The sequence below is a fragment of the Nannobrachium achirus genome, assembly GCF_963921795.1.
Source record: "Nannobrachium achirus genome assembly, chromosome: 1".
NCBI lineage: Eukaryota > Metazoa > Chordata > Actinopteri > Myctophiformes > Myctophidae > Nannobrachium > Nannobrachium achirus.
Genome location: NC_137810.1, coordinates 77,367,243 through 77,394,886, shown reverse-complemented (window position 1 = coordinate 77,394,886; position 27,644 = coordinate 77,367,243). Strand labels below are relative to the sequence as shown.

The following is a 27,644-nucleotide window of genomic DNA, read 5'->3' as shown; positions in this document are numbered from 1 at the left end:
CAATATTCCACAGTGGCTCTCGCCTTGCTTTTTCAGTGGTGGAGATCCCGATTTCATCAGGGTCAGGGGGGAGTTCTGCACAGACAATTTCGTCCACTTGCTCTGCTGTCTTGGGTTTGTCCTGATCTGCCAGGATGAGGAGGAGGTGACAGTGGGGCAGGCCTCGTTTTTGCCACTCTATGACCCAGAGGAAGGCAATGGGTTTGCCAAAGATGCAGCCCTTGGTGATGTCAGTCATGATCTGATCTTTCTTTAATTTGAATACTCTGGCCGTCAGGTCAGGTTGGTCGTAGGCTGTTTGACCAGAGGTGAGGTTATCTGCTATCTCTGACCATTTAGGATTGCAGGTGATGGTGATGAAGAGGTCTGGCTTGCGCAGGTGACGGACTATAGCCATAGCATCTTGAAACTTGCTGTTGTACCAGCGTGGACTGCCTACGAAAGAGCTGGCAAGGATTACTCGACCTAGAGCATTTTCCCGCTCTGGTTCCTGTTGCCGTCTGCGCTCAGCCACAGCTTCTTGGAGGTTTTTGTAGGTGTCAGCCCGTAATGCCTTCTGGTTGTGACGCTGGAAAGACAGCTTCTGGTTCTGGCATGTTATCCACCCATTGAGGATCCATTCTTGGAACAGTCTTCCAGCCTGGAAAAGATAGTCGCTGCCAGTGTGGCGGATATTGAGGTGGTAGGTAAAGAATGCACGGCATGTGATCCTCTTCTCACTGTCACAATGCGTGAGATGCTTGTCCCAGCCAGATGTCCCCTGAATGAAGAGGAGTGTGAAGTGGAGGGGCATGGATTTGGGATTGAGGTCAGATATGGTTGTTAGACCTCCATCACGTAAGTGTAGGACCAGATCATGTGGCTGTTCATTGGTGACAATGCTGAGTTCTTTGAGATTGGACTGGGCGTTGTAAACTCTGGCATGGCCTCCCTGTGGCCTGGCTGCAGCACTGATGACAACTGTGCCTCCCTGAAGTTGGTCTTCAGGGGTTTCCAGAATCTGCTTGAAATCTTGAATGAAAACATTTTGGTTGTGAATGACTTCTTGCAGTCTCCAGCAAAGTCTTCATTGTGTCCTTCTCGGGTTGTGTCATTTTGGTGGGATGTTTGAAAATCTGGTGGTTTTCTCAAGATTTGAGTCGAGGACATAAAGTTGTGCAAAGCGAGGCTGGACACCTGGTTGTGGCTGGAGTGGGCCTATGCGCTGCACTACCCTGCCCTGGAAAATGACAGTGGGAGAGTAGTTGGAGAATTTCTTCTCTTGTACTGCCAGACTGGAGAGGCATACAGCATTGTTGAGGACACGGCTGTGTGTCCGAAATAGTTTTGCCTCAGGGGTATTGTGGAACCACAAATCGTTGATGGGCTGTGGGGGCTTAGGGAAGGGTGGCAGGCGAACCTTGCCATTCAAGCAGCAAAAACCGGAGGTCTCATTGTTGAATTTGAATGCGCCACAGTCGTCACATTTGTGGTTCATCTGGCCAATAGTATCATCTGTGTGTGACAGTTCGTAGATCAGGTGTTCGCCATTGAGAATCGTGAAGTGGCTCTGGCAATTTTGTGAGCAACTTGTGTGGTGCATGGTGTCTCTAATGGCCGTTTCCTTTTTCGTGAAAGACGTTGAGCTGAGAAGTGAAGAGATGGATATGAGGTGAGTGAGCATACATACATGTATGTCAGTGTGGTGGAGGCAATGTATTAAGAGTCTCAGTTGTTACCTCTCGACTCTGCAGTTTCCAGGGAGAGTCTCTGTCTGCTTGCCTGCCGTTGTTTCTCCAGGCGTTGAGCTGAAAGGCGTAGATGGTTGGATATGAGGTAGTTAAATGAGCCGTAATGATATATATGTAATGTATGTGAGAACTAAAGTGTTTGTGTATTGCTGTAATAAATGTGAAGTTGTCAGTACAGTGAATAAAATGTATTATAAGAGTGAGTAGGGAAATATGAGTAGTGACCATACCGGTGACCTCGGCAGTTTCCAAGGAGCGTTTCTGTGTGGCTGCCTGCCTGCGTTTCTCGAGGCGTTTTGCTGAGAAGTGAAGGTAGTTAGATGTGAGGTATTTGAATGATATATATATATATACAGTATATATATATATATATATATATATATATATATATATATATATATATATATATATAGAGAGAGAGAGAGAGAGAGAGAGAGAGAGAGAGAGAGAGAGATAAAGTGTTTGTGACTTTGTCAGTATAGTGAATAAAATGTATTATAGAGTGAGTAGTGAAGTTAATGTGTGGTGGTGTTTTCGTGTTGATGTAATAAATGTGAATGTGAGTATTGAATTCAACAGACATTGTTTTTAAACTATCAAATGCACTTTCATGAGATCGATGCAATATGAGGATATCTATGTGGGATATATGAGAAGTAAGTGTGGTGGTGGTGTTGGATTGATATAATAAATGTGAATCTGTAAGTGTAGTGACTGCAATGTATATATATTAGGGGTGTAACGATACATTTTAATAGTGATTCGATACATATCACGATACATGGTTGACGATACGATACATGGACGATATTGGTTCATTCATGGCGATACGATACGATTCGATTTAATTATTTAAAATCGATATAGTAACTATTTAGCAAAGAAATTAAATCTGTGTGAAAGGTGTGGATAGTGCAGAGTACCTACTTCTATCCGTCTGTCTTTCAATGTTATATGAGATATCGAAAGTGGTTCCTCTGTAAATGAGCCAAAAAGCTTACTAGGATCTCCTTTTAGTTGACCTTGTACCAGTGATTTGACTGTCATGAAACTATAACAAAGTCTGAAGTTAGCCTTTTTGGAATACTGTTTTTTGTTTTTATTGATATTTATTTTGTATTAATTAACCCCAATGTAAGCAAGCCATTGTGCTTTCTTTGATTTTAAATCCTATAGTAGACCTTGTATCTGAAATGTACTGCCCTGTACTTTTCTTATGCAAACTTCTAATTATGAAATCTATTCAGACAGTTTGTATAGCATGACCTCATAACTGACCTCATGAACAGTCTAATTTTAAGGTGATTTGATGTAATCACCTAGAAGTTGTAAGCCTATGTTATAAGATGCAGTTGCAGCCGTTGCACAGAGGCTAGGCATGTCCACTTAGACTTGACAATATTATCCAGGACAGCCCTATGCTCTGATAGTCACTATATACATGAAATTCCCCCATTACACAAAGAGCAAATAAAGAGGACTAAGTAAATCAGACAACCACATGATTCAAAAGTAGCATTCTTTTATTTGTCACATACCATACATGGCACACAAGAGTACGATTCTTGCCTTTATAGTCTCTTCTACAGTGTAACAATAATTTCATTTCTGATTGCTCCTGATCACAGTGATACATTGCAGTATGCTTCTGTGTATCAGGTTGTAACCTTTACAAATACATCATAATGTACTTTGGGTAGGGTTGAACGTAAAGTTTAGTCATTTAGCAGATGCTTTCATCCAGAAAGACTTACAATAAGCAGGGTACACTGCAACAAGACAAACGTTGCCTCAGCAAACTGTGAGAACAATTAATAATCTGCATTCTGCAGACTCCAGGGTTTTAGATAATAATGAACCTAGCATCTGTCAAAATTGCATGCCACGTAAATAGGCCTCCAATGTTAACCTTTGCAGAAGTCTGCATGGTCATCCAGACTAGGTCTATTTTTTTATCCCACAATTTTGTAACCCATTTTTCACTCAGTGCCAATTAGTGTTTAAGATTTTCCGGGAAATATCACATTTTAATTCCCGGGAATTTTCTGGCCTTTTCTCGGGCTTCCCGGGAATTCCCGTTATAAAAAGAATAATAATAATTTTCAATTAAAACCATGGAATGTGCCTTTAACGAAGCTGAAATTAATTATAGATTCTATTGGGGGCGACATTGCATAGCCCATCGTCTGAATTTCCATGTGTCTTTGAAAACAGTTGATCTGTAAGCTCACAACGCCTCGTAGATTAGACGCTATGTGAGCTTGTAGATCGGCTATTTTCAGCACGACACAACTTTCGCACGACAAACTATAGCCTAATCAAGCTTAATGGGAGATGGATGAGGCTACGCACAGCTCTTCCCAATGCAGAAACAATGTTCCTCAATGGCTCGTTATAAAGCATCGCATAGGCCTACCTACAGTTACATGGATATTTATTTTGGGGGATATAACGTTTGCAAGATCATTCTTCATATTTCACCCCAAAGAAAGCAAGGTATAGAACACAAAACTTGGCTATTACTTACAGAATATTATGCTGTGTCTCTGTAGTGGTAAAGGGACTGTCGGAACACAGTATTAATGAGCTTTTAATGAGCCACCACGTTATATTTAATAAAACAACAAGTTTATGTAGTATATGGGACATGTAGAATTCCACAGCACTCTCCGTCCACCGCTTCCCATGATAGACAAACCAAACTTCCATTCTCATGCTGAGAATCGGCCAGAGGAGAGAGTCAGAGAGAGATTCATTTGGTATTGAAATTGGCAGGATTATTGTAGCCCTGAAACATGCTGGTCGTATCATACGACCAGCATGTTTCAGGGCTAGGATTGTTGTATTGCAGGCCTTGTTGGGCTTTAGCAGGACAGGACTGGGCATTCTGATATTTGTTCCTGTTAAAGAAAGGAGGCCTTTCTAGTAATTAGTAGCAATTTCTAGCAAGAAAAAAACAACCTCCGGGATTCCCGGGTAACAAAGCCATTTCCCGGGAGGCTAAATACATTCGTTTTTCCCGGGAATCCCGCTTCCCGGGAATCCCGGCATTAAACACTAGTGCCAATTGCTCAAGATATCATCTTGGGCACTGCTCTCCCTCTGCCAACCTGGGGAGCCTGAAACTGAGCTCATGCTTCCTTCAATGCATGAGGAGTGAGCAGGCCCCTTATCAGGTCGGCTTTTTTGGGCCAAAAGAACAAAAATAAAGGAAAGTAAACACACACACCTAGTGTGCAGTGATTAAAAAATAAAACACACACACACCTAGTGTGCAGTGATTAAAAAATAAAACACACACACACCTAGTGTGCAGTGATTAAAAAATAAAACACACACACACCTAGTGTGCAGTGATTAAAAAATAAAACACACACACACCTAGTGTGCAGTGATTAAAAAAAACACACACACCTAGTGTGCAGTGATTAAAAAAACACACACACCTAGTGTGCAGTGAGTGAACACAAATGCTCTTTAAAACACACACACACACACACACACACACACACACACACACACACACACACACACACACACACACACACACACACACACACACACACACACACACACACACACACATCAACAATGACTGGATCCAGAGCTGCAAGGTGGAGTGGAGATGTGCATTGTGATTCCACTGGGTTATGTGCAGGTTGGGCAGGCGTAATCCTCCTTTAGATTAGGCTTATCTGCACATACCCAGTGGAACCACAATGAACAGGTTGAGCATTGAATCTGGAAAAAGATGGATACATTGTTATTATTATTATTATGTTTTTATTTATTTAAAAAAAAATTGCTCTCCATCTAAAGAACTTTAAAGGTTTCCTACCCAGTCATCTACAGTTGCCATTCCCGGAGGAGTTTCAGTGAAGTCAAATGTTTTGGTGAGGCGCGCACACACACTACAGTAGGTGTGTCTGTGTATACTGTAAATCTGATTGAAGCGTACCAGAGTCCTCCATGAGATTCATGGCAATGCTCGTTCTCATTGCCTTCAGGTCTCCCAGGAGGCCCTGCTCAATCCCAGGAGTGTCCAGGATCAGGTGCTCAGCCATCTTAGAACACAGGTTAATGTTAGCTGCGTTATTCTACAATGTATTAAAGTGTTATTTGAACACATATTCTAGGCTATATAATCTTACTTTGCAAACAAACACCCCACAGGAAACGGTGTCTCTTTGCGCAGGATGAGAGACGGTTTCACACTGCCAATGTGAGATGGTCCCGCCTCTCATCCTGCGCATATAAGATCTGAGGAAAAAAACATTTCCCTTGTTACTTGCATATCAGAAACCATGGAACATACTTGAAGCACAATACATTTAGGAGTTACTTGCCTTGTTACCGTTTGGCAGTGTTTGATCTCTGCTGGTGTTGGGGTTGATGAAAACGCATCTGTTGTCTTTGACATACATCACCTTCAGCAGATAGGATACTTTAATACTTCAAAAGATTAGTTGTAAATATCGTTGCATAATTTGCATTGATTAAAGTTCACTTACTACTAGAGTGTAGTGGTCATTCTTCTGTACCACTCCCATGACCACATCAAATGCAAGGACATCGATCTGCAATTGATAATTACATTTGTGACTATGGTGTGATCATAACCCAGACTTTTAAAAGCAAACATTACTTACGTTTTTTACCCCCCTGCGTTTTTGGTCCCACACCAACTGCATCTCCTTGATTGAGAGGACATGGATGGCCCTTTGGGCCCTTTTGGCCACCCATGTCAGATATGCATTTATTGTCTACACACAAAAACATTTATACAATTAAAAATCACTTTAATATCAATTACAACACTTGCTCACAAAACAAGACTTACTGCATCTGTGAGATTTTCCCTTGGTGCCACACTTAGCAGGTCAAGGGTGAGTAGTGGGTATGGGCCCATTTTTGCCCACACTACTACACCCTTGACGGCCCCGGTCCATATATCGTGTGGTTGACACAGACAATACACCATTTTGGGGCGCTTAAGTTGACCTGTCAGCTGTAACTGCCCTGTACCTTTTCTGCAAACCTCTAATAAAGTCTTTAATTAGATGATCGAAGTATTTCTTTCTTCAGTGACAGTTACACACCTCCTCCACCAGGGGGCGAAAGGCAACAAGGAAAAGGGTCTGAACTGAAGGTCTGGATCTCTTATTGCGCATGCGTGTCACATGTGCTGCCGGAAGTAAATGCTTGCTTGTAGTTTTTTCCTCGAGGCTGTTGGTTTTATATATATTTATATATATGTATATATATTTTTTGTCATTAAAACGTTATTTTTACACAGAAACATAATTTTCGTTGTACAGCTTCAATTAAATGCTTAATCTATATTTTTTATGTGTAGACCTATATCATATACAAATTAATAGTTTTTCAATGGCTTTAGGGGTACTCTTATTCTGAAGAGATTGACACCGGAAGTCTTATATTTGCTGACACTAAATTTGTTCACGGAACATAGCCGTTGGTTTTAGCCATGGTTTTAGCTCATGGCGGTGAAACTGGAGGAGAAACAAAGACCAGCTGCAAAAACCCTCCGAATAAACAGTGAAAACTCGTCAAATGCAGTCTGTTACAGCAGCAGAGATACTAAATGAACATTTACAATAAGTCAAAGGTCCGTGGATGAAGGAGTTTATCACCAGTTTGCCCCCCAAAAGTACAGTTCAATACAAGGTCTTCAAAGTGGATTTAAAACCCAAGAAAGCCTATGGCTTGTTTCCATTGGGGTCCTTTCTACTCAATTCATAGAAAAAAGGTAAGTCAAACCGCATCAAATGTACACCATTGCATTTACACAATTATACTTCATAAGCCTGTTGGACTTATTGGGCTTATGTAATGATGTTTACAGTGGGCGCCATAGCTTATTGCTAGCGAGCTCCTTTCTGAACCTCTCCCTCCTCTAGCTCCGAGATTAGCTATAGGCCTACTAGCGGTATACCCGTTTGAAGATATGTGTACTATGCTTCAAATTATGTGCAGAGTGTAGGTGATGGGTTGTGTACAATATATGAGGGATTGAAAGTATCTTTGTAGTTTGTAGAAGTGGTGCTTGCATGACGAATATCAGAAGAATTGTTGGAGAACCCAGCAAAATGTAAAGAGCATCAATAATAAAAACAATATAACATGAAATGCGTTGAAAGTAGCTTTTATGTGTGTTTTCAGGCTGTGTTTTGGGAATTGGTATTAAATGGACACACAATTGTAGATTTTAGTTTAACCCATGGAGGAGTGCAATGTATTGAGACAGACAGTGTTGGTAAATCTGTAGAGGGATTGGTTTAATATAAATAGGCCTATAACTAGCTACACATTGCAACACTAGATATTTGAAGCGGTGAAAGCCGCTTCCAATGAGTGGCTTTGTGTGTCCCACGCCCATATATGGTCATTTCAGTCCAGAATGAACAGTTTTTTTCAAAAACAAAATGTGTGTTTCATGTCCATATATGGTCATCCCAGTCCAGAATGAACAGGTTTTATCTGTCCCGTCTGTCTGTCTGTCCGTCCGTCCGTCCGTACGTACGTACGTACGTATGTGTGTAGTGTCCGTCCCGGTCTGATGATTGGATACTTTGAGGATTGGTCAAGCTTCACATGACAATTCGGCCCTCCAGATAAAATCCTTAATTCATTCAGAATATAAAGAATGTATAGATCACAGAGTGCATAACTCTAGAACACATAGAATAAAAGTTCACCGCTTCACTTCGAACCGAGGTTTGATTTTTTTTATAATCGGATGAATCTAGGGTTGCAATACCTCCCATAGAGCATCGCAGCGGAAGTGGATGCCTGGGGTCACTTTCACTTTCACCATTCATTTTCGCCATAGACTTTTACAAAAACATTTATAACAATTATGTTAAGCCTCGAACCAAGCCATCCAGGATGGAGGTGAATCATGATCATATAACCTTTTTTTCTATGAAAAGAACATTTTGAAAATCGCTAAACAAAGGGTAGTTATTAAATGTAGTATATCAAATAATGTAATATTAAAATATGTTTTCACATAGGATCAAAGGTTATATGATCATGATTCACCTCCATCCTGGATGGCTTGGTTCGAGGCTTAACATAATTGTTATAAATATTTTTGTAAAAGTCTATGGCGAAAATGAATGGTGAAAGTGAAAGTGACCCCAGGCATCGACTTCCGCTGCGATGCTCTATAGGCAGCTTATGCATCAAAACAGTTTTTTTGCTATCTGATTGTATTAAACAGCTTCAAGCTCACCAATAGTGGGGCTGTATGGAAAGCTTGGAGTATCCTCTTTCTATCTGCAAAGTGTTTGTTTAATAAAAATCCACCGTAGACATGTTAGGAGCTACTTTCTATCAAGAAATTGGCTTCAGGTGATACTTTTTTTGTTTGGAAGCGCTCGTGGAAAATCTCTCAACGGTCCTGTGACCACCGGGTTCTAAATGTCACACGAATGCAGGAGGCAGCGGGACGTTGCGTTATAGAAGACGAGCGCTTCCGAAACACTTAGAAAATAAACCATGTCTGCTCGGATTTCTTGACAGAAAAATAAATCATAACATGTTTACGGTGGATTTTTCCAAAACAAACACTTTGCAGTAGAGGTCTTCACGGGTCCAATTGTAACTACCCGAACCCAAAAGGACCCGGGGGAAATGGAGCCGGACCCATTTGGACCCGTCTATAATTTGGAATTTCAGAACCGTTACCCGTCTCGCCCCGAAACGTGACGGACCCGGTCCGACGGCCCCGTACTATTAATAGGCAAATTAGATCCGATACCCGCGCAGAACGAGAGGTCCGAGACCCGAACCTGTGGCCCCGAAATGAGGGAATACCAACGTTATTATTAAGAGTTGTATGAGACTTATTTCTTACCTAAACGTCGCCATGGTAATGGTTGCAGCAGCTGCTGCTGCTGTCAGCGCGGCGCTGCGTCTCGTCACAACATGATCTTTTCCCAGACCAGTAAGTCAATCAATGTGGACAGTTTGTAAATACAAATAAATCCATGTCTTCTTTATTCCTTCTTCTTTGGCTAGCCAATGATGCTAATGCTATCATTTTCTGTCGCATGTTGTTGATAATAGTCTGCTTTGAAGTTTCCATTATGCTTTGCAGAGCATGACAAAACGCGATGACAACTCCATTGTGAACCACAAACCAACACGTTACGTTAATATCTTTGATAATAATAATATAACTGCCCCAGACACGGCAGACAGTGTCCTCCTCCTGAGGCTGAGTTTCTAAACAACTTTATTTCACTATCTAGGCTTAAGATTAGACTAACCTGCTGTATCATTTAGGGCCATCTTGTGGCGAAATCGTTGTAGTGCACTTGTATGCATCTTTTTTCAATCTCGGCTGACTCGGTTCCCCTCGGGTAGACAGGAACCGGCGATTTCACTATCAAATACCCAGGACCCGTGACATACGGCGGCGGCTCCGACCCGGCCCCGACCTCACTGCGCATAAACGGCCCCGTTACCCGGCTCGGGGCGGGTCGGACCCCGGGTAATTTCGGATCTCGGGCAGGTCCGAAGACCTCTACTTTGCAGATAGAAAGAGTAAATTCCAAGCTTTTTGTTTTCCTCCTGGTTTTGGTTTGGGGGGATTTCACCCTTTTTACGTGGCAAGTAACCCATGTTGGCAAAAACGAGCAGACGTCAAAGAGCCACTGATATGCAGCCGGCCAAATGTTATAGTTCCTTGGCTATTTGATATGCAAGGCAAGGCTTTGATTGTTCTTTTTGTTGAAAGGTGTTGATACTGTGAGATCTAGCTCTCTCTCTCTCTCTCTCTCTCTCTCTCTCTCTCTTGCCATGCCACTATTATTATGGCACGCACGCACGCACGCACGCACGCACACACACACACACACACACTTTTGGATTTTTATGTTTGTTTCATAAAAATCCACCGTAGACATGTTAGGAGCTACTTTCTATCAAGAAATTGGCTTCAGGTGATAATTTTTTTCTAAGTGCTAGAGTTTGGAAGCGCTCGTGGAAAATCTCTCAATGGTCCTGTGACCGAAAATCTCTCAATGGTCCTGTGACCACCGGGTTCTAAATGTCACACGAATGCAGGAGGCAGCGGGACGTTGCCTTATAGAAGGCGAGCGCTTCCGAAGTTCAACACTTAGAAAATAAACCATGTCTGCTCGGATTTCTTGACAGAAAAATAAATCATAACATGTTTACGGTGGATTTTTCTGAAACAAACACTCTGCAGATAGAAAGAGTAAATTCCAAGCTTTCCATAGAGTCGTAATATTGGTCGTGTTTAATACAATCAGATAGCAAAAAATCACACTCGTGTGAACTGAGCGGTGGAGGCTGCGTGTGTGTGTGTGTGTGCGGGCGTGAATGTGAGTGTGAATGTGTGTGAGTGTGCCTGGCCTCAGTGGCCTGAACAACAGCGCCCCTCCCTTAACATGTGTGGTCAAAAAAGGTACTTCAGGCTACAGACAGACAGGCAGACACACACGGATACACACACGGCCACGCTATGGAGACGGTGTGACCACCGCTCAAAAACTGTTTTGATGCATTGGCTGCCTATGGGAGGTATTGCAACCCTAGATTCATCCGATTATAAAAGAAAATCTAGTGTTGCAATTTGCGGCTAGCTTATAACATGTGAGGTGAAAGTGCTCTCCCCTGTGGGCAGTAGCCCCGCCCATAGTTGGTCATAGTGTCACCATAGGGACCCCCCCCCCCCCCCACCACCACCACCACCACCACACACACACACGCACGCACGCACGCGCTCGCACACAACCATGCAAGGCCTTCCTCAGTGGTTCCAACTTTGTAATGTCAAGTAACCCCAAAAAGATATGTGTTTGGCCGCGGACGCCCATCTCCATCTCTTTTTTTTTCTTCCGGGGACCTCCAGAAGCAAAGATTTTGGTTAAAAATGTTGCCTCATGCTAGATGCAGAATAGATATGCCTCATGCTAGATGCAGACTTAGATATGCCTCATGCTAGATGCAGAATAGATACACAATAAAAATGCTAATATACAGCATACGATTTGTGAACGTGACAAACGGGCTTTGTAGTTATGTCAGGTGTGTCCATATGCTAATGGTCATGCAGATTCAGATCAATTGCTCCAGCCACCGTGGAGATGCATTCGGACAGACACACAGACAGACAGACAGACAGACAGACAGACAGAGATTCAGAGAATTATATGTTTGATAGCGGAGTGAGAGGTTCCGAAAGGAGCTAACAGTGCCGTTGCTAATAATGTTGGCTCTGTATATACATATTATTATTATTAGACTAGGGTTTCCTGCAGGAAAAAGTGTTGACCAGGGGGGGTCTCCTGGCGCACGCGCTTATTTTTTGACAATTAATTAATTAATTCTCTTAATTTTTTATATTAATTCTTATTTTTGGCCTAAAAATGTTAACACGTTAAGAGAAGTGTCTTAATCAATTACAGGTATTTTCAAACCTACAAACATCATGGTAACAGTTGGTGTGATGATGGAAAACAAACTACTTGCTATTGTCATTCTGACATTTAGATAGATAGATAGATAGATAGATAGATACCTTTATTATCCCAAGGGGGAAATTTATTCAACATTGTGTCACACAGGAGTAACTTTTTTTTTAAATCAAGTTAATCAACCAGCACAGTTTGGGAAGTGGTCCAATATCAGTTAAATCCTTTTGGTTCAGTTGTTTAAGTTTCGTTTAATTCCTTATTGAAGAGTAATGGGGCCAATTTAGGCCAAGCTGTTGATGGCATTTTGTTTTTTTTTCTTGACCAGCAGATGTTGCTGTCCAGAGTGTGTCTGTGTGTGCATGCATGCAGTGGTGCAAAGTAACTAAGTAGATTTACTTAAGTACTATTTCCAGTTTTTAGTATTTTCATTCCTTCTACTCCACCACAATTTCGGATCCAAATATTGTACTTTTACTCCACTATGGTTTTTTTTTTGGAAAACTTTAGTTTAGTTACATTGGAGATATACATGATTATATTATAAAACATACCTAGGCCATTTAAAAATAACCGATCTACAAGCTAGTTGTGAGCTTGACTTTTACTTGTAACTGAGTAGGCTACTTCTACATTGATTGCAGCATTGATACTTTTACTTAAGTAAAACATTTGAGTACTTTTTCCACCACTGCTCTTGCACTATTGCCCACAACCAATGTAGCGCAGAATGTAGGATCCGCATTTTCAAACTGTTGACTCGCCGGGAGGGTAGGTGGAGATGATAAAAACGTTTTGTTGTGGTTCTCATCTGGCATCGCGTCCCATCGGACACATAGCGGCACTGTTAGCATGTCGGCTAATAAGCTCTCCCTCTCTGTGCGTGTGTGAGTGAGAGGGGGATCGAGAGACGAGAGAGGGGAAGAGAGAAAGGAGGAGAGATAGAGAGAGAGCAGCAATTATAATATGGATTACAATTTACACACATAGGCTACACACCCTTTTATGCTCTTCTTTTTTGGGAAACAAAACTGCAAGAAGGCATATACAAACATGTAGCCTCTCCATGCCATTCTGACAGCCTCACACTGCTGCATTCCTTCCACACACAGCTGTGGACTATTCGGTAGTTAATGAAGCAGGGGGGAGGAGGGAGAGAAGCAGCAGGAGTGTTGCGTAGACTGGAGCAGAGCATTCTTTTTAAAACTCATTCTAAGGGTCGTTTCATACCGTTATAAGGAGCCTAACTAATTTCGGTTCGGGAGTGCTCCCCGACCCGAAATTATTTAGGTTCGGGGGGAGTTCATCCATACTTTCTTAACGGCTAGTGCCTAGTCGCTTGTAAATATTGGAGGTCCATGGCATGACAACGTTTGTGGCCGATACATGAGCGTTGCAGGGCGGATATATATCTGACTGACCTCGCGCTGCAAGCTGAATGACTGGAAGTCCATTAAGTAGCAGGCAGCTCCAGCAGGCAGCAGCACCAGTGACGGGGACACGGGGTCTCTTCTCTCTCTCTCACTCACTCTCACAAACGCTCAACATTTAATCTACAAGCTCACATTATAGACGTGCCGCGGCCGCCTCATTTGCTGCATGCATATCATCACGCAGTCACAACTCGTCGTGGAAAACCTATCAACACGGAACATTAGCAGAGTTGTGTCTATGCTTTTCTTTTCTCTTTAAAACGGTCGGCGAGAAGCGACCAAAGCTCTCTGTGTGTGTGTGTGTGTGTGTGTGTGTGTGTCACGGTGTGTCACGCGCGCGCCTGCCTGCCATCACTCAGACTCAGCTGCTGTCTGTAATGTATTCGCTATGAAACACTCAATACACGGCGTCCACAATCATTTGGAAGTCGGCGTGTCTCCCTCCCAGAAACGAACGCTGTTTCCTTGGATTCACAGCCGAGAATATGCACTTGAAGCCGGGCTGAATGAATGAGAAGACACCGCTAAGTACCGAAATTAAGTCGGGAGGTCACAACATTTAGGCAGCACCGTAGAGCCGACTAAAGTCGGTTGACGCCCTCCCGAACCGGGAGGGGAAACCCATATTTGGGTCTGGACACTGCCGAACCGAAATTAGTTAGGCTCCTTATAACGGTATGGATCGACCCTAGGGCTGCCAAAATGTTGTGACCTCCCGACTTAATTTCGGTACTTAGCGGTGTCTTCTCATTCATTCAGCCCGGCTTCAAGTGCATATTCTCGGCTGTGAATCCAAGGAAACAGCGTTCGTTTCTGGGAGGGAGACACGCCGACTTCCAAATGATTGTGGACGCCGTGTATTGAGTGTTTCATAGCGAATACAGACAGCAGCTGGGTCCATAGGGTCTCGCTCTGAGTGATGGCAGGCAGGTGCGCGCGTGACACACACATGCACACACACACACACACACACACACACATACACACACACACACACACACACACACACACAGAGCTTTGGTCGCTTCTCGCCGACCGTTTTAAAGAGAAAAGAAAAGCATAGACAACTCTGCTAATGTTCCGTGTTGATAGGTTTTCCACGACGAGTTGTGACTGCGTGATGATATGCATGCAGCAAATGAGGCGGCCGCGGCACGTCTATAATGTGAGCTTGTAGATTAAATGTTGAGCGTTTGTGAGAGTGAGTGAGAGAGAGAAGAGACCCCGTGTCCCTGTCACTGGTGCTGCTGCCTGCTGGAGCTGCCTGCTACTTAATGGACTTCCAGTCATTCAGCTTGCAGCGCGAGGGTTAGTCAGATATATATATCCGCCCTGCAACGCTCATGTATCGGCCACAAACGTCGTCATGCCATGGACCTCCAATATTTACAAGCGACTAGGCACTAGCCGTTAAGAAAGTATGGATGAACTCCCCCCGTACCTAAATAATTTCGGGTCGGGGAGCACTCCCGAACCGAAATTAGTTAGGCTCCTTATAACGGTATGAAACGACCCTAACTTATTTTCACATCAACAGTGGAATTATCCCGTGGATATCATTTATGCTGCAGGCTGTCTCTAGAGAGAGAGAGAGAGAGAGAGAGAGACAGCTGCCAGGCAGGCAGGCACAGCTGACAGAGAAATGGAGCAAGTAGTCCGGGAGCCAGCCCTCTGAATGTTCTCTGCTAACTTTTTTTTCACTATTATTTCCAGTTAGCATATACCTTGGGCCATCACAAGTTCATACTGAACACCCCCAACTCGGGGCCGTTTGGTCTCAGGGGCCCCAAAACCCATTTTTTGGTACATTCATTATGTAAATGTATATAATAATTCACTAAAATTACATACATTGTCACACATGTATGAAATTTGGCATGGAGTATCCTGACACATAGGGGTAAGTAGAAAAATAGGTTGCTGGTGCTTGCTACCTTTGTATTTTAAAATATCACCCACAACATCCCCAGAAACACCAAAAAAGTGCTGTCCGCTTGACAATTCCTCATCAAATATGATTATTTTCAAGCACTTTATGGTGAATATAATTACCTCTCCTCTATATAGAAAACTTCCCACATTCATAAGCTACAATTTGAGCCCAAGATGATCTTTGTATCTTGAACATTACTGTTTCTGTAGCCAAAATAAGACAATATATCTCAAATCGGAGAAATTGGATTTTCAGTCAGTAGCTTTACAGAAGCCTAGAATCTAACAATGGGTTCACAAATTGAAGTTATAAACATGACTGTCGCACTTAGAACAACGGACTCACTCGCTAGCTTTCGCCGTGGACTGAAGACTCACCTTTTCAGACTTCACCTAAACCCTTAGCACTACAGAAAAGAAATCAATGAATACATGAAGCTAGTTAGCATTTGTTTTTGTTTTTTAGGTTTTTAGAACTTTGATTATATTGTGTTTTTTCTAGATAGATATCCATTTGCATTTGTTATATTGTTGATGTACTGACATATTATCTTGTTTATTATTGTGATGTTATCTGCTTATTGTAAGTCGCTTTGGATTAAAAGCGTCTGCTAAATGCCTAAACTGTAAACTGTAAATGAATACTAGCAGGGAAGCAAATGTTTTGAAATGTTATTAAAAAATATGTTTTATGTTTGATATGCACAGAATAGCTTGTTGCAATACAATAATAATACAGTAATACAGTATAGCAAATACATGTGAAACTAAATAACAACAGACCAAGTATTACACGGTAAATATAGAAAATGGGAGAAACAACAAATAAAGTCAATGACAAGGGGCAGCAGAGTCCTTGTTTTCCTCTTTTTTCATCATTTGACATATAAAGAAAAAACGAATTGCAAAAAGAGTGGTTATGTCATGCCTAATTTTACACCTTTAATTCACCCATCCAGTAGATCATGTTATCGGCTTCATGTTTAATCATCATCATCATCATATTCATCTTCCTCATCATCATCGTCATCATTCATATTTGAATGAATTTCTTCAAGGTCATCCTCTTCAAACAATACATCAATGAGGGCTTTAGGGATGACTTCACCTTCAAACCACAGAGGCTTTAGTTTACCATTTTCTGAGTTAAGGTGAAACCCATGGTCAGGAGGTGATGGAATTTCTGGCTTGTTCTCATGAGCCCTCTTCCAGATGCATGTCTGGAAGTTTACTCTTTTGATGTGCTGAAAGAGCACCCTCTTGCATGGCGGAAACGTTGAGAGGTCAATGGAGAGAACTGGTCGAAGCTCGAGGCTTGAGACACACATTTTATTCACCTTAATATCTCTTGCTTCATACACATGCTTCAGATTGCTTTACCCTAGGACCAAAGCCATAGAGGCGACAGGTGAACTCTTCAACACAAGTTATCATAAGCTCATCAAGCTCCCAAGAGTTCCCCACTGCAGCAAAGATCGGCATGAATTTGAATGCTGATTCAGAAGCTTGATGGGGCGCACCTTTCCTTGGCGATTGGTTGATACCAGTAAGACTCCCTAATCGGGAGATAGGTCGCTTATCTCCACAAATAGGGCAAAAAATTGTTTTTCCAAAATGTTCCTGATCCATGTTGATGACATGAGTGTAGACATACTGTGTAGTGATTTTCGTGATTTTAGGGCAAAATCTGTAGGAGCAGTGTCCAAAAATGTGTTTTTAAAAATCGGCCTGAAGGTGGCGCTATATGGGAGAGATTCATGTTGATGGGATGAGTGTAGACATACTGTGTAGCGATTTGCGTGATTTTAGGGCAAAAACTGTAGGAGCAGTGTCCAAAAATGTGTTTTAAAAATCTGCCTGAAGGTGGCGCTAGAAGAGGGCCATGTGAGAAATGAGGGGTGGGGTCTCCGCGTTGCCTTGGCGGACGAATAGGTACCGGCCCCGGCTCTCCCGGACGTTCCTAGCCCGAGTTACGGCATTTTATGTGAGCTGCAGTAGAGGGGGTCCTCCACTGGGGGCGCCACCACTTTTGCATCCGTTCTGGAGCACCAGGAGTGGGTGGTCCCCAGGAATTCCCCGTGAGCAGCCCCGTTGGGGTGGTCATTTGGTCATTTTTGCACATTTGGTCATTTTTTACACCTGGGGGTCCCCCAGGGACCTGGGGGTCCCTGGAGCTCGGGGGGTCCTTGGAGGTTGTAGTTTGGCAGGTAAGGAGTGTGTGTGCAAAAGCTGGCATGGATGGGGGCAACAGTTGTGGAGATATGAGCAGGGCAAAAGTGTGACGTGTGACGTATGACTCACGGACGGACATTTTTTTACACCTGGGGGTCCCCCAGGGACCTGGGGGTCCCTGGAGCTCCGTGGGTCCTTGGAGGTTGTAGTTTGGCAGGTAAGGAGTGTGTGTGCAAAATTTGGCATGGATGGGGGCAACGGTTGTGGAGATATGAGCCGGGCAAAAGTGTGACGTGTGACGTGTGACTCACTGACTGACTGACTGACTGACTCACTCGGGGACGGACAGCTGGTGGAGGTTTTGGTAGTAAATGCGACCTACGGTCGCAATTAATCAGCTTATCTCCCATGTCAAATATGATGTCTACGGTGAAGGATTTGGCATAATAGAGAAGAATGAAGAAAATGCCAGAGTCTTTTGCTCTGACTCTGACAGTTTTGATGTGAGGCTTTGTGTTTTGGATATGATTGATGTAGACCACCCTCACATCAGTTTCTTCATGGTTTGAAGAGAGCTCAGGTACAGTAGAAGTGTTTTAGAAATGTCTCCAGCTAGAGACCTTCTATCCTGTAGGCTTGACCATACTCAATGAAGATGATGGGCCTTCTAAGTATCTCTAGAACACATAGAATGTATATAGATATAGAACACATATCATCAAAAACATAGATCTAGAACACATAGCATCCATAGATCTAGAACAGATAGAATCAAAAACAGATCTAGAACACAGAATTCATAGATCTAGACAGAAATCCCACAACTATAACGAAAAAACATTGCATGGATGCACCTCAGACGTATCCTCAGTGATGTAGCCCAAGCTCATCGGGGTTTCGGGTCTCGCAACATCATACCCCTCACCTGGGTGACCCAGCCGGGGTTGATCAAGTCCCGACTTATGTCCCAGTAGCTACCCACGATCAGTCCCATTAGGGAAAGACAGGACCATTCACTCCACCACTCCAGAACTACTCTGCCGAGACTGGGAAAGGAAATCTGGTGCTTGAAAGGACTAGGCTCTGTGGATTTATTCCTGTCCGGGCCCCTCCTACGTCTCACCATGTCCACTCCTGCTCTCACCAGGTCCAGGACATGTGCGTTGCACCAGACTTCAGCCCCAGACATTTCACTCAGGAGTGGTGGATTCTTGAGCCGCAATGGTACTGCAGGCTCCACCTCGCCCAGCGGTGGTGCCGAGGGCTTGAATGGCCCTCCTAAAGGCCTAACCGTGGGTTTGTTGGGCTTCTTCCTCACGGAAGACACAGGCTGGGGCGCTAACCCAACCTGCTCCCGGGTACACATAGTGTGGATTAGCGCTTCTTAAACAATTTACTTGTACAGTAAAGTACAGAGCATTAAGGTACAGTAAGGTTCAGTGCAGTAAGGTACAGTACAGTACAGTAAGGTACAGTTCAGTACAGTAAGGTACAGTACAGTACGTTACAGTAAGGTACAGTACAGTACATTACAGTACAGTACAGTACAGTACAGTAAGGTACAGCAATGATGCTGGGTGACCAGAGGGCACTGTCGTGCAGCCTAGCCACAACAGTACTGTAGGCCTACTGTACAGACAGGAACAGATTGAGAAGGGCACTGTTTGCAGACTAGACACCCTTGTCATTGACTTTATTTGTTGTTTCTCCCATTTTCTATATTTACCGTGTAATACTTGGTCTGTTGTTATTTAGTTTCACATGTATTTGCTATACTGTATTACTGTATTATTATTGTATTGCAACAAGCTATTCTGTGCATATCAAACATAAAACATATTTTATAATAACATTTCAAAACATTTGCTTCCCTGCTAGTATTCATTTCTCATGTGTATAACTTCAATTTGTGAACCCATTGTTAGATTCTAGGCTTCTGTAAAGCTACTGACTGAAAATCCAATTTTCTCCGATTTGAGGTATATTGTCTTATTTTGGCTACAGAAACAGTAATGTTCAAGATACAAAGATCATCTTGGGCTCAAATTGTAGCTTATGAATGTGGGAAGTTTTCTATATAGAGGAGAGGTAATTATATTCACCATAAAGTGCTTGAAAATAATCATATTTGATGAGGAATTGTAAAGCGGACAGCACTTTTTTGGTGTTTCTGGGGATGTTGTGGGTGATATTTTAAAATACAAAGGTAGCAAGCACCAGCAACCTTTTTTTCTACTTACCCCTATGTGTCAGGATACTCCATGCCAAATTTCATACATGTGTGACAATGTATGTAATTTTAGTGAATTATTATATACATTTACATAATGAATGTACCAAAAAATGGGTTTTGGGGCCCCTGCGACCAAACGGCCCCGAGTTGGGGGTGTTCAGTATGAACTTGTGATGGCCCAAGGTATATGCTAACAGGAAATAATAGTGAGAAAAAGTTAGCAGAGAACATTCAGAGGGCTGGGCTGGCTCCCGGACTAAAGTGCATGCAGTTCAGAGTCAGTCAGTCAGTCAGTCAGACCTACTAACTCTATGGTTCTGCGCAATTGACAGACGGGTAATGTTTGTTTTGTAATGTGAATAAAATAGTAATTGTAAAATTTTTTTTTTTTTTTTTTTTTTTTGAAGACCCTTGGGGGGGGCGGGGGGGTTTTCTGGCCGGGCGGGGCGCCTGGCCTGTAAAGTGCTGCAGGAAACCCTGAATGGCCATATGCCTACTGTTGCCATCGCCAGAAGAAAGGCCAATTTAACTGAAGCCCACTTCAGCTCCGATTGCCCTAGAGGCTCAAAAATGGGAGACGAAGGGCATCCAGGACCAGAGCTAAGTCCCATGAAGGATGTTTCACAGCCCGCGGGGGGTCGTGCCGCTTGGCTCCCCAAAGAAACCGGGTCACCAGATCATGAGACCCCACAGTCTGGTTATCTACCCTGCTATGCCTGGCCGAGATAGAGCTCGGAGAGCTCTAACAGAGACTGTGCAGCATCGAGAACCATGTCCTCCCTGGCCATTTCGGAGCAACCAGCAGGAGCCTGTGGTTGCCCTGCTGAACTCTGTGCAGAGTTAAAGCTATTAGTGGGAACGGTGGGAACACATAGAGGAGGCGATCCGGCCATGGGTGTCCCAGAGCATCATGTCCCAACGGACTTGATGTCTCCATCAGGGAGAACCACAGAGGGCAGTGTGTTGTGGACTCCGAGGACTCCCAACCACACCTGTCGGCGAGTAATGGTCAATGTGACACTAATCTGCCAACCTCTGTTGTCATATAAGCCAACGCCTCCAGAGAAGCGTCGCTCAGGCTTTGGATGGAAGCATCCACGTCTGATTCAACCTCTGCGCCTGTTGAGGTGTCTGCGCATGCCGCAGCCGATGTTTGCAAGGACTGAGACAAGGCCAATAAGATGTGAGATAGTGAGTTACCTATGCGACCTACCCGTGATGCTATATCGTAGCTCTTGATCAGAAAGTTATCAGTTTTTGACACTGAGGCCTGGGGCAACGTGAAACTGGCCGGAGGATTTCATCAGGTCTACAGATGAGAGAGGCAACGGTCGGCTCCACGGATGGCATGCTGCTCAGCCCATAGGTGGCAGCATCCAGCATGGAGGCCAAGGCCCTGGCATCCAAAACTCTGTGTGTCTGGGACTTGGGGTCCCCCGCAGCATCTATGGAGCTCCTTGATATATTGTTCGGAGGGGGGACAGTAAAGGTAGGCTGAGGTGGTGCATGTCTAAAATAGGGGTTTCTAGGTACTGCCGCCGGAGCCTGATCCAGATCCAGGCCCAAGCGTGCCAGCGCCATCCGAATCACCGGCTTAATTGAAGTTGCAGCGAGCCCTGAGCTCGCTCTGGATTCACTCCCATAGCACTCAGAGCAGCTATAGGAGTCATTGGTGGGCTCTTCCGCCTCCTCCTCCCTGGGCTCATCACCGAAGTCAGTGCATGAAGCCCTAGTGCATCCTCATCCCATACTGGTAGGGCAGGAGCGGCAGCCTGTGAACCGTCGGCTTGGGGAACAGGCCTCTGCGGTTGGAGTTTAATAAGCAACTCCTTCATCTCAGCAAATTGGCCTGCCAAGGTATCAACCTTAGCGGCCAAACGGTCGGTTTTCTTTGGCTTCTTGCCCTTGGGGACATTTTGAGGCAGAGAACCTCTCCGCCTCCTACTCCTCTGTGGAAGGACCCCAGATGGGGGTATCTGGCTTTCTGGCTGCTCTTCAACCTGAACCAGTCTGGCCAGCTTCCCTTGACATATAACTGCAATTCATACATTGCTCCACAGTCAGCCCCTGCCTTAGGTGTGCATCCGTCTTCGGCCAGCAGTGACACCATGCAGGTGTGACAAGCATGTGCAGGCTAAAGCAAAATTAGAATTAGAATGTATTGTCATTATTATATAATGAAATGTTAACTAATGGCGCATTCTCACATATAATTCGGTATACTGGGTGCGATTGGGAGGGGTTAAATTGCAACATTCTTGCATATTTAATTAATGTGTTTGCGCTCACACTGCACTTGAACCGCTTGCAGCAAGGAACCACATTAGACCATGTCTGTCCACAGTTTTTAATTTTCTTGATGTAAATGTTACCAGTAGGGATGGCCAAATGGAGATTTTTTCTTAACCGATAACCGAAAGGCCTTATCAGTTAATTAACCGTTAACCGTTAAGGAAATGTGTTCAAAAATGCGCTATTTTAGCGATTTAAAAAAGGAAAATACACCCGTTTTTCCCCATAATAAAGTGCCATATTTACACATTAAAAACAATAAAACTAGGAGAAACAAGAATACAAATGTTTTCTAAAAGAAATGTGTTTTTGCAAAGAAACTGTGGGATTGAAATGATCAGTCTGTAATATGATGCGCTGACCAGGCACGTGCGCACATACAGCAAAGGGGGCTGGAGCCCTTAACTTTTATCAACAGAATTGTCCACCAAAAGGCCCTTCAGCCCATGCCTCTCTAACATTATGTGCACTCCCTGGCTCAGGCTGGCTATCGCTTAACAAAACAGTAGCAGCGAGATGCTCGCATGTAGCGCAATAACTTTCAATCGTATGACTTATGGAATGGTTGAATCAGCTAAACGTGATGTCCATTTCATTCATTTTCTTATCTCTCGCCCGTGTTTTGTGTGTGCTGGTGCAGCGATCATTGAATTTGCGACTCTGCGCTTTGTTATTTTCGCATATCCTACTCTGTAAACAAGACGACTTTAGCGTTCCTCACGTCATCAACATGTAACATTAGAAAGTTGTGTTTTAAGCTCTTCTTAAACGGGATTCAATGTGACGGGGGTCTGTTTTGTAAAATCCAATCGACGACGGAGCGTTTGTTGAACAAGTCAGCGTGTACGACTCGTCGCAGACTCGCAGTTGCGTGAATCATAATGCATGGATGTTACATAGACATTGGTGTCCAGAAATGTGTGACCAAAGCGTGTCTAGTTGCATGGTTGATGACTTGATGTTGCGTAGATATTGGTGTACGGGGCTTTTGGTGTGACACATGGGTGGATTTCCTTTTTCTTTTCTTTTTTATCGGTCAAAATTGACCGTTAGTGCTTACCGGTAACCAATTTCTTATCGGTTTACCGGTAACGGTTAACCGTTGGCCATCCCTAGTTACCAGGCCCTCCAGGCCCAGGGCCTCTCCCCACGGCCCACACACACCCATTGTAACTTCAAACTCCATTTTAACCATGATAGATTCATTAAAAACACCAATTATCTTTTCTGGTGACTCATATTACCCTCCTAATACGTGAGCAGGCCGTGTTTTCTTCAATAACTTCTTTCGTTTATTTTTAATAATTATTTTTTGTATTTCATTTTTTCCATTTTCCCAAATAATTATAAAAAATAAATTAAAAAGGTTATGGAAAAAACACGGCCTGCTCACATATTAGGAGGGTAGTATGAGTCACCAGAAAAAGATAATGGGTGCTTTTAATGAATCTATCTAATGAATCTAAGAGAACGTCTCTCTCTCTTTATAGGCTATATAATAGTGACTCCCGTGGCACTTTCCCTTTATCTGTGACTGTAGCAACTCCTCCTCACAAATAAATGATGCGGTCATTGCGGAGGATCAGCGGTCAGAAAGGAAATCATTGAGGGGACAGGCTGTAATTAGCCTCGGAAACCCAGGCTTTTATTTAGGCGGTAACGGTCAGAAATCTAATGGAGCAGATGGTCGGGAGTGTGATTTGAAAGGACCATCGATTTTTAATTAATTTAATAAAAATCAAACCTCGGTTCGAAGTGAAGCGGTGAACTTTTATTCTATGTGTAGAGCTATGAACTCTGTGATCTATACATTCTTCCAATTCTGAATGAATGAATGATTTTATCTGGAGGGCCGAATTGTAATGTGAAGCTTGACCAATCCTCAAAGTATGGTCTCATTGGACATTTTTATCATCCAATCATCAGACCGGGACGGACATTACACACATATTCTGGACGTACGCGACAGATAAAACCTGTTCATTCTGGACTGAAATTACCATATATGGACATGAACGGGACACACATGTACGGGACAGATAAAACCTGTTCATTCTGGACTGAAATGACCATATATGGACATGAACGGGACACACAAAGCCACTCCGGTCCCATCCTCTTTTACAGTACACTTTAAGACATAATAAGACAGAATAAAGCCATAATAAGAAATAATGTGTTGGTAATTAGAACTAATATTATTTTATTAGATAAAAAAAGACAGAATAGCAGAAAGAGCGAATACATTATCTGGCAGCGGCAGGTACCGCTGCACGACCGGCAGTTCAACCAGCAGTCCTGGCAGTAGGACCAGCGGTAGGTAGGACCGGCATCGCTGGTAACTGCCGCGGCAGCCACCACCGCACGGACAGGCAGTTTATGGGACCTGCCGGTCCATGCGGCGGCCGCCGCCGGTCCTACTGGCGGGACTGCTGGTCCTATCGCCGGCGATGCAGTGCGACTGCTGGTCGAACTGCCGGTTCTGCGGCAGTGTCTGCTGCTGCAGGTGCCAGAGAATGTATTCGCTCTTTCTACTATTCTGTCTTTGTTTCTGTCTAATAAAATATATTAGCTCTAATTACCAACACATTATTTCTTATTCTGTCTTATTATGTCTTATTATGTCTTAAAGTGTACTGTAAAAGAGGATGGGACCGCCACTCCTTGGAAGCGGCTTTCACCGCTTCAAAAACTGAACAATTGGACCATCGAATGTACTGTACCTTTAACCAGCTAAAACAGCTTAGGAAATGTGTTAAAAAATTTGCTACTTTACCTATTAAAAACGCATTGATGCATGACCTCATTAACAGGTAGGCTAACACTAGCAAGTTGTTTGAGCTCAATTCGACGGGTGATGGGATCTGTTTTGGAAAATCCAATCGGAGAAAAATTTGTTCCCTGATGAACAGGCTCATCTCTGTCAATGCATGCCGGAGCTGCATGGATGATGTAAGACTTGGTGACCGCGTCGGAACGCGTCACGTTTGGGCTGAGCTTGTAGATCTGTGCAGTGACGGGTTACTATAGTAACGTAGGCTACTGGGGCTTCTCAGACACTGTATGATGTGTGAACAAACAGATGAGACGCATAATGATTGTGTACTGTGATTCTGTAAACTCACATCTCAAAGTTGCATTGATTGAGTGGTAATATAAACATATAGTAGACAGGTTTTAGTTACCAGACTTGACAGAAAAGGTTGTAAAACCGCCGACAGAGAACACGCGTTCCTGCAGCAACACTAGCCTGTTTAGTAAATGTTTTACTTGAGTAAAAGTAGCATATTTTTGGGGGAGCATAACATTTTTTAAATACAAACCTTTTTTCTTTCTTTTTTTTTACCGCGGTAAGGAACCTGACATCGCGGTACTTACTTACGCCTGCTACCCCTTCTGGGGCATAGGCCGTCAACAAGCGATCTCCAGGCATCTCTGTCTTGAGCTGTTCTCTCCAGTTGGTTCCAGGTCATCTTCATGGTCTTGGTGTCTGCCTCCAGGTCTCTGCGCCAGGTGTTTCTTGGGCGACCCCTTTTACGCTTTCCCTGCGGGTTCCATGTTAGCGCTTGTCTAATGATGGTACTTGGGGGCTTGCGCAAAGTGTGGCCTATCCAGCGCCATCTGCGTTTCTTTATTTCTTCTTCTGCGGGCAGTTGGTTTGTTCTCTGCCAGAGTTCGTTGTTGCTGATGGTGTCTGGCCATCGGATGTGGAGGATCTTCCGCAGGCAGCTATTAATGAAGACCTGCACTCTCTTGATGGTGGCAGCTGTAGTTCTCCATGTCTCTGCTCCATATAGGAGGACTGCCTTGACGTTGGTGTTGAAGAATCTGACTTTGGTGTGGGGAGTCAGTTCTTTTGAGCTCCAGATGTTCCGTAACTGCACGAATGCTGCGCGGGCTTTTCTGATTCGTGCTCTAACGTCAGCGTCTGTGCCACCCTGCTTGTCAATGACAAGCAGGGTAGGTAAAGGCTTCCACTTCTTCCAATGCCTCGCCCTCCAGCGTGATTGCGTTGGTGTTGGTTACATTGGTCTTGAGGATCTTGGTCTTACCTTTGTGGATGTTGAGTCCCATTTGTGCTGAAATGGATGCCACGTTGTTGGTCTTCTCCTGCATCTGTTGTTGGGTGTGCGACAGCAGTGCCAGATCATCGGCATAGTCCAAGTCGTCCAGTTGCCGCCAAGGTGTCCACTGAATCCCGTACCTTCTCTGTGCTGTGGAGGTCTTTATTATCCAATCAATGGCCATCAGGAAGAGAAAAGGCGAGAGTAGACAACCTTGTCTGACCCCTGTCCTCACTTGGAATGCCTCTGTGAGCTGCCCTCCGTGGACCACCTTGCAAGTCAGTCCCTCATATGAGTTCTTGATGATGGAAACGATCTTTGTCGGCACTCCGTAATGACGGAGGAGCTTCCAGAGGGTCTCTCTGTCAAGGCTGTCAAAGGCTTTCTCGTAGTCCACAAAGTTGATGTACAGGGGAGAGTTCCACTCTATCGACTGCTCCACAATGATGCGCAGCGCTGCAATCTGGTCTGTGCAGGATCGGTCCTTGCGGAAACCAGCTTGCTCATCGCGGAGTTGTGCGTCGATGAGGTCCTTCATCCTGTTCAAGATCACTCTGTTAAAAACTTTCCCTGGCACTGATAGCAGTGTGATCCCTCTATAATTTCCGCAGTTGCTAAGGTCGCCTTTCTTTGGGATCTTGATGAGGTAACCTTCTTTCCAGTCTGCCGGGACTACTTCTTCCTCCCATATCTTAATGAAGCATCTTCATTAAGTGGTGGAGCATCTTCACTGTAATTTCCAGGTCCGACTTCAGTGCCTCCGCAGGGATGTTGTCTGGTCCTACCGCCTTTCCGTTCCTCAGCTGCTTGATAGCCTTCCGTATTTCTTCTATTCTTGGTGGTTTGCAGGGTTATAGGTAGGTCTGTGTCAGCCTGTCTGATGTCTGGTGGGTTATGTGGTGCTGGCCGGTTTAGGAGTTCTTCAAAATACTCCTTCCATCTGCTCTTCTGTTGCTCATCTCCCGTTATCTCTCTGCCCTCTCTGTCCTTCACAGGTCTTTCTGGTTTGCTGTGCTTTCCTGCCAGCTTCTTGGTGATGTTGTACAGTTCTCTCATATTTCCCTCTCTTGCTGCTTACTCTGCCTCTGTTGCCAGGTTGTCCATATACTGTCGCTTATCTGCTCTGATGCTCTTCTTTACTAGCTTGTTCCCTTCTGTATACCTTTCTTGTGCCTTGGCCTTCTCTGCTCTTGTCCGGCTGTTGTTCACTGCCGCCTTCTTTTCCCTCCTCTCTTCGATCTTTCGCAGACTGTCCCCTGAGATCCACTCCTTGTGCTGTTGCTTCTTGGGGCCAAGCACTTCCTGGCAGGTAGATGTTA

At 44.0% G+C, this 27,644-nt stretch overlaps 1 long non-coding RNA gene across 1 annotated transcript in view; it reads left to right on the top strand.

Moving 5' to 3' along the window:
* Positions 1–7,331: 7,331 nt before the first annotated feature.
* LOC308285090 overlaps positions 7,332–27,644 on the top strand; it is a 33,978-nt gene continuing 13,665 nt past the window's right edge. Inside the window, exon 1 of the long non-coding RNA XR_013962046.1 lies at positions 7,332–7,500. This is a non-coding gene — a long non-coding RNA (uncharacterized lncRNA). The remainder of the gene's footprint in view (positions 7,501–27,644) is intronic.